Source organism: Cyprinus carpio, chromosome A19 (genome assembly GCF_018340385.1).
Source record: "Cyprinus carpio isolate SPL01 chromosome A19, ASM1834038v1, whole genome shotgun sequence".
NCBI lineage: Eukaryota > Metazoa > Chordata > Actinopteri > Cypriniformes > Cyprinidae > Cyprinus > Cyprinus carpio.
Window position 1 is genome coordinate 17,493,490 of NC_056590.1, and position 12,257 is coordinate 17,505,746.

The following is a 12,257-nucleotide window of genomic DNA, read 5'->3' on the forward strand; positions in this document are numbered from 1 at the left end:
CGTAATCACCAGACTTCCAGCTGTAGGTTGCAGCCACCATGTCAACACATCAGCAGCTGTGTTTTTGCTTCTCTCATCCCTTAATCTCATTTACACTTGCTTATAACATTACGTGAAAATCTTCATCTATGCAGTACTTCTCTGTATGCCATCTCACAAGGTCATCAACACATATTTATGTATATAAATGCACACAAAGGCCCGTACGCAAGCAGCTGGCAGCAGTCTTGCAGCGGGAATGTATTTTAGGGATTGCGGGGTGTGTCCCGAGGTGTGCAGAGTGTAAGGGGACACTTTTCTATGTCGCACCTGTTGCGTATCCCACTCAGGTTTCCCCTATCGTTGACAAAAGGCAAGAGACTGTTGTTTAATGCTCACGTTGCCTCCCTGAGCCGTCAACTGAGCCGTTTTCATGGTTACCCCCCAAGCTGCTCGGCCCAATCTCCCTGGGGAAGCACAGGGAGATATGGAGCTCAGTTCACGCTAATCCTGAATTAAGATGTTACACTGTCAACAGTAGGATTCAAAATGGGCTCAGCTCTACAAAGAAGCGTGCTGACATTTGAGCTGGCTAATGGCTGCAAATAAATTGATTTTAATAATGGTGGCACATCACAAGAACTTCTTTTCCAAAAAAAATCTTTGACTGCTCTGAGAGTTATGATCAATATACCAAACTGGCATATACATAGCACCTTAGAGCACAATTCACAAATAAATAAAAAGAACAAATTAAAAAAAAAAACTGACTGATAAATGAAAGAGGAATTGTTGACTGCCCCATAGAGGCCAGGAGGACAATGAACCCAAGTTTGCTCTCAATGACCCCACAGTCTTTATCCCCTAGAGGCCACACCACAGACTCCAACCTCCTGCCACCAATCTGAATTCCTAGCAGTACACTAATGCCTGCAGGATTAGACCGGTCAGCTGAGGGCCCCATGAGGCGCTGGGATGCGTGGGGTGCGGAGGGAGGGATCAGTTAGGCCACTGACAGACAGCCACAGGAGCTTAACCAGACCAAAAGCAGGTCAGAGTCCCAAAAGGGTCTGCGCGCAGACATGCACATGCACTCTCAAACTGCACTTGTGCAAGTGACGCCACTTGCAATCTTTTTACTTTGAATCTCTCAACATTTAACAACAGGTGGTGAAGACAAGAAAAAAAGATATACTGTATTGAAGTTGGTCTTTTAAAATCACTGTCTTATGCTTTAAGCCATATTAAGAGTTAATGGTTTTTTACGTGAGGAAAACACTTAACGAGAGACTTTGCACATTGTGTTCATATTCATATTTCTTTTCTGTGGCCACGGATGTGCGGGTATTGTCTTTCTCTCCTACATGTGATTTACAGCACCCTGTACGTTAAAGTACTAAATAAGTTTTAATCATTTAACCACTACAGCATCTCGTCTCCATTGGCAACACGCATGATTTGTGTCAATTGCAAGTGACGTCGCAGGTAGCTTAGAGAGTGCAGAGTGCAAGTGACATTGTAATTATTTTTTTCCTTGTCTTTACCACCTGGCTACTGTTGTAAAATGTAAAGAGATTCAATTAATAATAATGATAATAATAAAATAAATAAATAAATAAAAAACATTGCAAGTGACGTCACTTGCGGAAGTGCAGTCTGAGAGTGCATGTGCACCAGCAAAGAGTCCAGCAAAGTGTAGGGGATTGGTGGGCATGGCCGGAACTTACCATTGGACTTGACCGGGCTGCAGCCCATGGGCCCCGCTGTGTAGGGGGCCCCACCTTTCTCCATTTGTGTTTGTTTGATTTGTTATATTAAATTAAATTAAATGAAATGCTTAAATGCTTAAATTAAATTAAATTAAATTAAATTAAATTAAGTGCAGTTATATTCCACTCAGAAATTATTAGCCGCATTTCCACTGCACACGCAAGGGCTAAACAGGCCAGCTGAGGCTAACAGCTTCCAACTGTGACTTTCGAGGCTAAAATCAAACAGCATAAACTGGTATTTATAATTATGTCACACAGGAGGAGGACACACGCATTGAATCGCATCTGCGCCAATTATTTGGATCACATGGCTACTTTAAACAGCTCCATTAAGCCTTTAGGCCAAAAGATAGTGATTAATTCTCATATGTTCATGCCTCATTTCTTTACAGAGGAAGATTGTACAGTATATTATATTAAAGTTCCACTAAATTATGCGATCTGAAGAGTTTTGGGTGCTCTCTCCCGTCTCACTCCCATCACACATAGTGGGCAGAAATGTCTTCAAAATGATTATAAAAACTAAAAATGGCCATTAAATAAGTTTCCCCTTTTTTTTTTTTTAAATATGTTGATATAGAACAGATATTCATATTTAAAAAAGTAGCTTATTATTTCATTTTTACAATATTTTAATATTTCTACAATTAAATGTTATATTTAAACTTAATTTATGCAAAATCCATCTATGGATTTTGTTGATAGTGATTTCATTTGATTTTTATTCTGATTTAATTTATTGATTAAATTTAAGAATCTGACATAAGAGGACACAGATATGACAATACATTTTTATAATACTAATACATCATACATTATTTTTATTTTTTTTGCTCAGTGGATGTTTTGATCTCTCAACGGATTTAATATTACATCTAAACTCTGACTAGACAAGTTGCATATTAATTGTACTATATATAAACCTCAAAGAATATTTTAATTTTTGTGTATTTTGTGTAATTCCATAATTGTGTTCTAGTTGAGGGCATTTGTAGTGTATAGGTATAGGGCCCAAACATGACCTCAACCCCAGGGGCCCCCCGGCCATTTAAGTCCTGCTCTGGTGGTGGGGATGGATTCAAGGGGTTCAACGAGGACGAAACAACCTAGAGTTGTGACAGACTGGCCTGTTGAACCCTGTTAAGTAAGGCAACAAAGAGATGACCCGAGTTTAGCTGGTTCTTAGAAACCTAATAGTAGCGTTGTAGCACTCTCACTGCAGATAAGACCAGACTCTGACTCAAATCTGTCTCAAGTTCGAGTTCAAGACCATATTTTCAGGAGCATGTGGACTCGGCATGGACTTTGACTTGATGGAGCTGGTCTCGAATAGTCATAGAAAATATGGTCTGGGACTCTGCCTTGAGATGGACTGGCTAAAGAGGAAATTTAGACAGGAATTTTAGGATGACAAAATGCTTGATATACTGCATAGATGCAGTAGAAACTTGCTGCGCTACAGTACTGATCACTGATCAAAGTGCCAGAGATGATCTGGTGAAGATGATGACCAAAAGGCTCCTCCTCATATAACTCGAGAGGTGAGGGGAGGACGTGGAAGAAGGCCACATTCAAAGAGATCTCACCTAATGCTGCCTTTGTCTGTAGGGTCCGGCCGCATATGGCGGGACACAAAATTACTCTTAATGAGGGCTAGCCACTGTCTCTGCCTAATCTCATTAGGCCTAACAGGATTGCTGGTAGTCTCTGTAGGGTTGCGGAGCAAGGGTCAATCCAGCCTAGGATCCTCAGAAACAGGGGTCAAAGGGAAAATGCCCGGATAATGTTGGGAGGAACAGTCCAGGCAATGAAGGCCATGGACTTGTTTAGTGGAAATCAAAGGTAAATCAAAGACATTGGTTTGGTCAATGCTGAAGTGCTTACAGGAAGCAAAGTAAGGTACGTGAAGAACAGGAAAGAGGAGAAGTGGAAGAAATGAATATATGAATGAAAACTGTCATGTCAAGTCATGACCAGAAAAAAATGGAATGTACAAGTTCTTGAGTTTAAGTCAGGAAGGTTTGCAACAACATGCTGTCTGACAATATGATTCTTATTTTGGGGTGAATTATTCCTGTATAGCTTCTATAAACATGAGGAGTTATTGCATTCTGTCTGTACTATTTTTTACATTTTCAGTCTACGTACATATGCATCAAACAGTCCACTGTGCCACACCTCAATGTTTTTTTAGCATCTCACTCTATAAGTAACAAGTTAAAATTAGTTTAACTTTAAACACCTCCACCCTTGGGTCTTCTGCGTTTTGTATTTGTCCCATTCTGTCTAGCTGTTTCTGTATACAAGATAAACCAAAACAACACATCCTGTGTGAAAGTCCCCTGTGCCACACACATACACACCCTCCTTTTAACTTTACAGCTTTTATTATGTGAACAACTAACAGTGTTTCACTTGTACATGCTCCATTCTTATGAAGTGCCCTTCACTTCCTTTCTCTAGATAAACTTCACACCCTGATGTCACCAGCATACACATACACACACAGCTGTTCATCCATTGAAGGGTTTGCTGATTTGGCTGTTGTCTGTTAGGAAGTTAAAGTACAAACTGTTCAGACTGACCGTTTCTTGAAACACCCAAGCTTTACAAGCATTTGATCTTTTATCAACCCAAGGCCGGTAAATACTGAACCCTGAGCCTTGGAATTTGGAGACTGTCTGTAAGGGAGGGGTAGCCTTCAAACAAACACACTGTATTTCTACACAGCTGTTTGTGTGTTTAATGGTCCATGTAAAGTCCATCTCGTTAAAACGGCTGTGATTACCTGACCATTGGAACATTCTGAAAGAAAACGAAAAAAAGACACATACACCGCTCCAGTAACATCTGAGGGCGACTAAAGCCAATATACAACAGACAAGCCAAGAGTGAAGCCAACATGTAATGCACATCAATGAACAAAGAACTCAGATGAGGGAACGGTGGCTGCAATTCCTGTGATCCAAATTAAAGCCAGTGGCTACGATGCACTCTGAACTAGCACAGCTGTGTTGTTACGGAGCATCCAGCAGCAGAGACCATACCTCACAGTCCATTAAACTCTTAAACAATAGCAACAGGATGGAAAGGGGAAGAGAAGTCACACTAAAGGTTTCATGCAATGCCATTCCATGAATTTATTCCAGGGATATTATAGCTAGAATAACCTGAAGTATGGTACTTTGTGGAGATTAAATAAGCTGGCTTCTGAACTTGACCACTACACCACACCAGCACCCAAACTTAGAAAAGAGTGTGTATTCAGTGAGACTTACTCTTGAGGAATCGGTTGCGGACCTATTTGTTCTGTTTTCGTGCGTAGCGGCGGGTTGCCTGCTTGAGCGACTCGATCCCTGTGAGAGGAGGAGGAAATAACAAGATCGATACATGACTGTCACAACAAATACTGTGTGAGATGTTTGTGGGAGAAGTCAAGTAAAAAAAAAAGTAGTCATGCATGATGGGTTTACTGACACAATTTTAAGTGCTTAATAGCAAAACCTAGAGAACGAGGGAAAGAGGAAGAGGCAGTTCCTTTATAACTTAGCCTCCCTCTCTCTCAATCCACTTCCACTTCAGTATACCACTGGTGCCAGAGCACACTGGGCTGTGTCTGTGTTCTACGACAGCACAATTTAGTCAAATTTATGATTTTTGACAAATTTGGGATTTGAACTGTTAATTTTAAAGGGACACTTAATCCAAAAATATTCACTCATCATTTTTGTACTTTGAAAGTCCTTGCCAACAAAATTTTAATGCATCAAAAACTACAAAAACACATCGCAAAAGTAATCTATCTGAATCAAGTGGTTTAATCTAAGTCTTCTGAAGAGACACATTTACTTTATTTGATTTATTTACTTTATTTGAATTACTTTATTTGAAATATTACAACTTTATTTGAACTGATTTACTTTAGGTTTTTATTCACACAAACATTGATCAATGCACTAACATTGAGCACATCAAAATGGTCAATTGAGCAAACGCAGCTTAGCTATATATTTTTATAATGGCTTTTGGTACATTTAGATGCGTGAAAGATTTGGTTGGATTGGCATGAGGATGAGTAAATGATCATTTATGATATCAAGGTTTAAAAACAAAAGTCATTTAAGCACACTCAAGCTCTCATGCTATGTAGGTTGAGATACAAACAAAGTTTATTTAAAAAAATAAAACAACAAAAAAAAAAACTTTCAAAAGCACTTTATATTTATATTGTACTTGAACTTTAAAAAGAAGAAAAAAAAAAAAAACTTTCAAAAGCACTTTATATTTATATTGGTCAGCCTTACTATTATAATACTGTAATACAAAATTAATTCATTGCTAAATTAACTACTGGAGTATTACCATGCAATATCAATATTTGTGTATTAATTTCTTTAAGAACCAGCATTGCTAGGTGGTCCAGTTAGACCGTAAAGCTTTCATTCTGACAAACATCTGAACTTGTGTGCAATTTTTATTGAGCTCCTCATTCTTAATTAAACAACCACCTCCTCTGTCTACAAAACTCTGGTGTCGTCATGTTATGTTGAATATTACAGTAACCTGTGGCACCAAAAGATCTGAAATTATTGCATCATGAGCCCTTGTGGGTTTGAAGTTTGTGCAGTAGACTAGGGTTGCCACGATACCAAAATCTGACTGCAATACGATACCGGACTATAATATCTCGATACTACTACTGAGCCGATATTATGACAAAAACATAAAACAACTGAAGTACAGTAATTAAATAACAGATGTTCCAAACTGAAGTACAGTAATTAAATAACAGATGTTCCAAATGGATATCCCACTCTATCCATATATATATCTATATATATCTATATATATATAATAAAAAACTTTAACTTTAACTTTGTGTGTGTGTGCTTGTTTTTGTTTTTTTCATCCCCTTTAAAAATGTTTTTTAAATCACATGCCGGTGCCACTACACAGGACTATGGTGAGCAACTACCGAGCCTACAGGTTAATATAGATATTTGCAACATTGGTAAGTTAGCTAAAAGGATAAACATCTGCATCCTAACTCAATCTACTATGGTCAACTCAAGCTACTACTCAAATGTGTATTTCTAAGATACAAGAAAAAAATTAAAATAAAATATTACTAATATCACAGCCTGCACTGCAAGCTGTACTGAAGATACACAGGTGACACAAATCAGTCAGGTAACACAAATCGGTTTCATGAAAAAAAAATTGAAATAAATAGTGCTTTATTTCTAAAGCACAATTAAAAACAACAAGTTGACCAATGTGCTGTACAGATTCTAAAACATAAACAAACACACATTTATACAACATAAAAACAATGAGGTTACAACAACAAATCACTGAGCAGCATTCTGCAGAAATGCCTGGGAGAAGTCTTTAAAAGAGACTAAAATGACACCAGTGTTGAGGCAGTTCTTATGTGCAAAGGCAAACTGTTCCAAAGCTTCGGAGCCGACACTGCAAAAGCACAGTCCCCCCACAGTTTACGTCTGGACCTAGAAACTATCATGAGTTTCTGGTTAGAGGACCTGCGTGGTCTTGATGGTAAGGTTGTAAAAAGTCAGAGAGATAAGAAGGTGCAAGGCTGTTTAAAGATTTAAAAACAAACAGCAAAATGTTAAAATCAATCCTATAATGGAACGGTCACGAGTGTAAAGATGACAAAATCTGAGTAATATGGTCCAGTTTCCGGGGACCTGTAAACAATCAAGCAGCAGCATTCTGGACAATCTGTAATCATGACAGCATGGACTGACTAATCCCCACATATAGGGAATCGCAGTAATCCAGGCAATAAGACACAATAGCAAAAATTACACCTACATTTTTTACCATAAATTTACCATAAATAGATAAAGGGCTTAAATCAATATTAGTGGACCCAGATGCATTGGAGTGTGCAAAAACAATAGTCTCAGTTTTACATTAATTTAGGTGCAGAAAATTCATAGCCAACCATTTTTCAAGTCCTATAAAGGTGCACTAAGCAAATTTTGCCAAACGATGTTGATACCTGAATACATAAAAAAAAAAAAACATGCCCACACCCCAACAGGACCTCGTCCCTATTTTTATAACTCTGCCCCACACGTATGTACACAACCTTGGCATGGTCGATGGCGGAATCTGGTATGCCTGCCGATTCCAGGCCTTCCTGCTCCTTGAGTTCTCTCCACCGCTGGAAAGCTACTCCAATATTTATGCGGGTCCTACCTCTTGCCTGATCATAACCCTTCTTTTTAATGTTTTGTTCCTCCAAAATTTTCCTATTTTTTTTAATCTGCCATCTCTTACTATCTCTTTTCCCTCTCATTACTAGACACACCCCTTACTGCTGATTGGCAGCAAGTGTGTTTTGGAACTCGGTCCGACACTGTGGTCAATAGTGTTTTTTCAAATATTGCTTAGTGCACCTTTAAGCATGCAGGAAGTGGCCCTAACCCCGTGTCAACACTGGACGCGAGCAGCGCGGCGCAACAAAACACTATAGAACTCATAATCAGTGATGCTGACTACACTGGATGCGGCGTGGCACGACACGACAAATCCCAGACAGAAAACTGCTGCTGCGTTCTATTTATAACGTATTGACACAAATTTAAATAGATTTTCAATGCTCACTTTGTCGCGTCCAGTGTAGACAGATTTTAGCTGTTGTGGTGCGGCGCGACAACTGGTGTAGACACGGTGTAAGGAGTTGCCTTCCTTCTTTACTGGTACATATATATGTATATCATTAGCATAAAAATGAAACAATATTCTATGTTTACTAAAAATAAACCCAATTGGAAGCATATACAATAGGGCCTTTCACACCGCGGGAACCTTTTCATAGTACCAGAACTAATTGTAGAACTACCCACTTTTTGGCGTTTTCACACTGCCCGAACTGGGTGTGATTTTAGTACCGGACTGCCTTTTTCGAGAACCAAATTAGCTCCTACTCCGGAGCAGGGTCTAACCAGCACAACTAGTTCTCGAAACACAGGTACTACCTGTGACGTAAGTAGACATTGATTGGCCAAATACATATGAAAACGCCCTCACCTGCCATGATTTAAAATGCAGTGTAAACATACTGTAAACATTCTATCAATTTATTTCGCAAGTATGGAGAACAGCGATAGATGAACGGACGGTGAAGTGCAGGCACTTGTAGCAAATGTAGCACTGCCAGTTGTCGTTGGAATCTTTCAATCGCTTTACGTATATGTGAAACCCGCGAGACACAACAAAAACACAGCTCCGATCACAGCGTCCTCTATCCTCCTGTTGTTAACATTGTTCTTCTATGTTTCCGTTGTTGAACGTTGCGCACAAATGACATCGCTGTCGACCGGCTTACGTCACTTCCTAGTACACACTGTCGGTGCGAATGCAACCTTTTAAATGGTACTGGGAAATAGTTTGTGCAAAATCAAAATTCTTTAGTACTGGACATTTAGTTCTGGAACTAAAGCGGTGCGAAAGGCCCTGATGAAAACAAAATGGGTCCCAAAATGGATCCCTGAGGGATACCACATTTAAGAGAGGCCGACAATGATGTAAATTCACCCAGGGTAACTGAAAAGCTCCTATTGGTTAGACAGGACTTAAACAAGTTTAAAACAGTGCCACAAATCCCTATCAACCGTTCAAGTCATGCAATAATGATTTCATGGTCTATGGTGTCAAAGGCTGCACCAAGGTCTTTTAACACCAAAACTGCAGCATCACAATAGAGTCTACAGTTAGCAAACTATCATTGAGAACTTTTAAAAGTGCAGACTCTGTACTATGATCCTCCCTAAACCCAGACTGGAATACTTCAAATAAAGAATTCCTATTCAAAAAAGACTGCAGCTGAATAAGAACAGCTTTCTCCAGCACTTTCGAGAGAAAAGGTAATTTTGAAATAGGCCTATAATTTGAATAATCTGTCAGATCCAACTTAGTGTTTTTAATTAAAGGATGTACTACAGCATGCTTAAAGAAGGCAGGAACAATCCCCAATGCAAGGCAGCTACTTATTATTGATAAAACACTAGGCCCAACTACATCAAATGTTTGTTTTATCAGTCTTAATGGGAAAATATCAAGAGGGGAATCCGACTGATAAACTATTTTAGCCAAGGTGGAGATTTGAAACAATATTGCTCATTAAAACATGCAGAAGAAAAAAAAAAATAATTTCTATATAGAGATATTTACTTCACTGCAAAAGTTTAAAGAATTCAAAAACGTGAAGTGTCTGTCATGTTCTGACCATAAAAAGAAGTTTAAAACCACAACTGTTGGTCTGGTTTGCACAACTTTTACTTACGAGCAAAAATTTGCCTTTAAACTTGACAGAAATAAAGATTTGAATTTATTTTGATAATTATCAATATCGACTGATTTGAAAATTTTTATCATGATAATTTTTTGGCCCTATCACCCAGCCTTAATAATAACTAATTTTAAAGCTTCAGTCTGTAACTTTTTTTTTGGTAAAAAATTATCCAAAATCAATATTTGAGCAAGTACATAACCAGCCAGTGTTCAAAACTATTGCCTTATTTTAGCCCGATTCACAATGGTTATTTTATATTAATGTTTTTTAATTTGAGTGGTACAGGTAGGTTTTCGCGGGAAATTCGAGCATGGCACTGCATCGTTATCGCATGTGAGGATCCTGCAGGTGGTGGATCGTTTATAACCTTTTCTCACAGCAGCTAGAATAATTAAATGCATCATTTCGATGGTGGATTGTAATCCAGAAAGGATCATATGAAACACGTGTGAATGAAATTAAATTATATTCCAGTTTTAAATGTGCTTCTGATTACAAATAGCCTGGGATTACAAAAGATTTGTATTTTAAAGACAACCAGTTCGAAGGGAGCAAATAGCCTGGGATTACAAAAGATTTGTATTTTAAAGACAACCAGTTCGAAGGGAGCATAGTGTTATTCCGCAAGTAACTATACTTCCATGCTGATGTTGTTTTTAAAACAGAGAATAAGTATAACAATTATAACAAGATTTGGTTTGATGTGACAAAGATCGTTAGGCACCATTGGTAGTGCCATTAAATGCTTACGACAAAGGTGGCAGCTTGTTTTTAACATCTTATTTGGGCATGTCCACATGCTTTATTACACTTTTCTCACTCCTTCATGATAGGAGCTGTTCCAGAGTACACTGTCCGCAACTTCAAGTTTAAGCAAAGAGGCAACTTTAACTTCAATTCCAGGTTTTTAAACAGAGATGGCGACAAAGAGGCAAAACTTACGACTGCAGCTTTAAAATATTGTTTGTGAAATGTTTTTTTATTTTATTTTTCATGTATGTTTTTTATGCAGGGAGAGTAAGCAGAGCACTGCACACACACTGCTCTACTGTATCATCAGCCTCACACGTTGATGCAACTCAGGAAATACGGCTCTTGTTAAAACGCATTCTTAAAGTACTGGTACTAGTAAAATGCGGAATCGCAACATTTTTAAAAGCAGGATATTGTGATACCTTTTTAGTACCGATATATCGTGCAACACTACAGTAGACAACAGAATAGAGTGTTGCCAATTCAATTTGAAGCACAGAGAAAATGCAGACTATATTAACCATTTTCTATTTTCAAACACTTAATTTATTTATTTTTTTCCTGTGATGATGGCAAAGCTGAATGTTCAGAAGCAATTACTCCAGTCTTCAGTATCACATGACCCTTCATTCTAAAATGCTGATTTGCTGCTCAAGAAACATTTCTTATTATAATCAATATTGAAAACAGTTGCTGCTTCATATTTTTGTGAATACCATGACACATTTTTAACCAGAATCCAAATGCAGGACCAAACGCTCTATCAGATGCCTAACCAAATTACAAACGGTGCTAATATGCACGATTCTAACCTTTATCTCCATATTGAAATCTAGTTTGGCTAGACAGGGATTTATCTTGAATCTGTTAAAATACTTCCTGTCCGGGCTCACAGGCAGTGGAATCCCCACAAAACATAAATTTAATTCACAATCCATCATATAAAAATCAGAGCAACACTAACCAATCCAAGAGCAGTATTGTTGACTTCATGGCCTATTGACAAAGTCAGTAATGCTCAGCACTCAACACAAGCAATCTGCACTTATGTGCTCTCAGCAGACATGAGTGCCGTTATGAGTGCTGCAACTTTCATGCTTAGCGCACCAGTAATTGATCTTGACACAGATCCAACTGACTGACAGAAAGAGAGAGAGGAAGAGAGACAATCTGCACTTATGTGTGAGCAGGACGGGACTAGAGAGAAGAGAGAGAGAGAGAGAGAGAGAGAGAGAGAGAGAGAGAGAGATCGATCCTGATGTCTCCCTCTCTACAGCCCCTCAGACTCCAACACCACTGCATCTGTCAATTCCCATACTGAAAGTCAGGAGACAATACCTGTTTGTTAAATAACAGGACTGTCAATCCATTACCAGTTTTAACTGAATTATATATGCTGGTTAATTAAATAATTTGCATATCAGTAT

The 12,257-nt window shown here is 38.4% G+C and overlaps 1 protein-coding gene across 3 annotated transcripts in view; it reads right to left on the reverse strand.

Moving 5' to 3' along the window:
- LOC109102024 (tRNA dimethylallyltransferase-like) overlaps positions 1-12,257 on the reverse strand; it is a 50,873-nt gene that overhangs the window by 5,878 nt on the left and 32,738 nt on the right. Inside the window, exon 8 of one of the 3 annotated variants that reach the window (XR_006162650.1) lies at positions 5,030-5,107. The exons of the other annotated variants lie outside the window; for them this stretch is intronic. The gene's annotated coding sequence lies outside the window, so the exon portion shown is untranslated. The remainder of the gene's footprint in view (positions 1-5,029; positions 5,108-12,257) is intronic. 3 annotated transcript variants of the gene reach the window in all.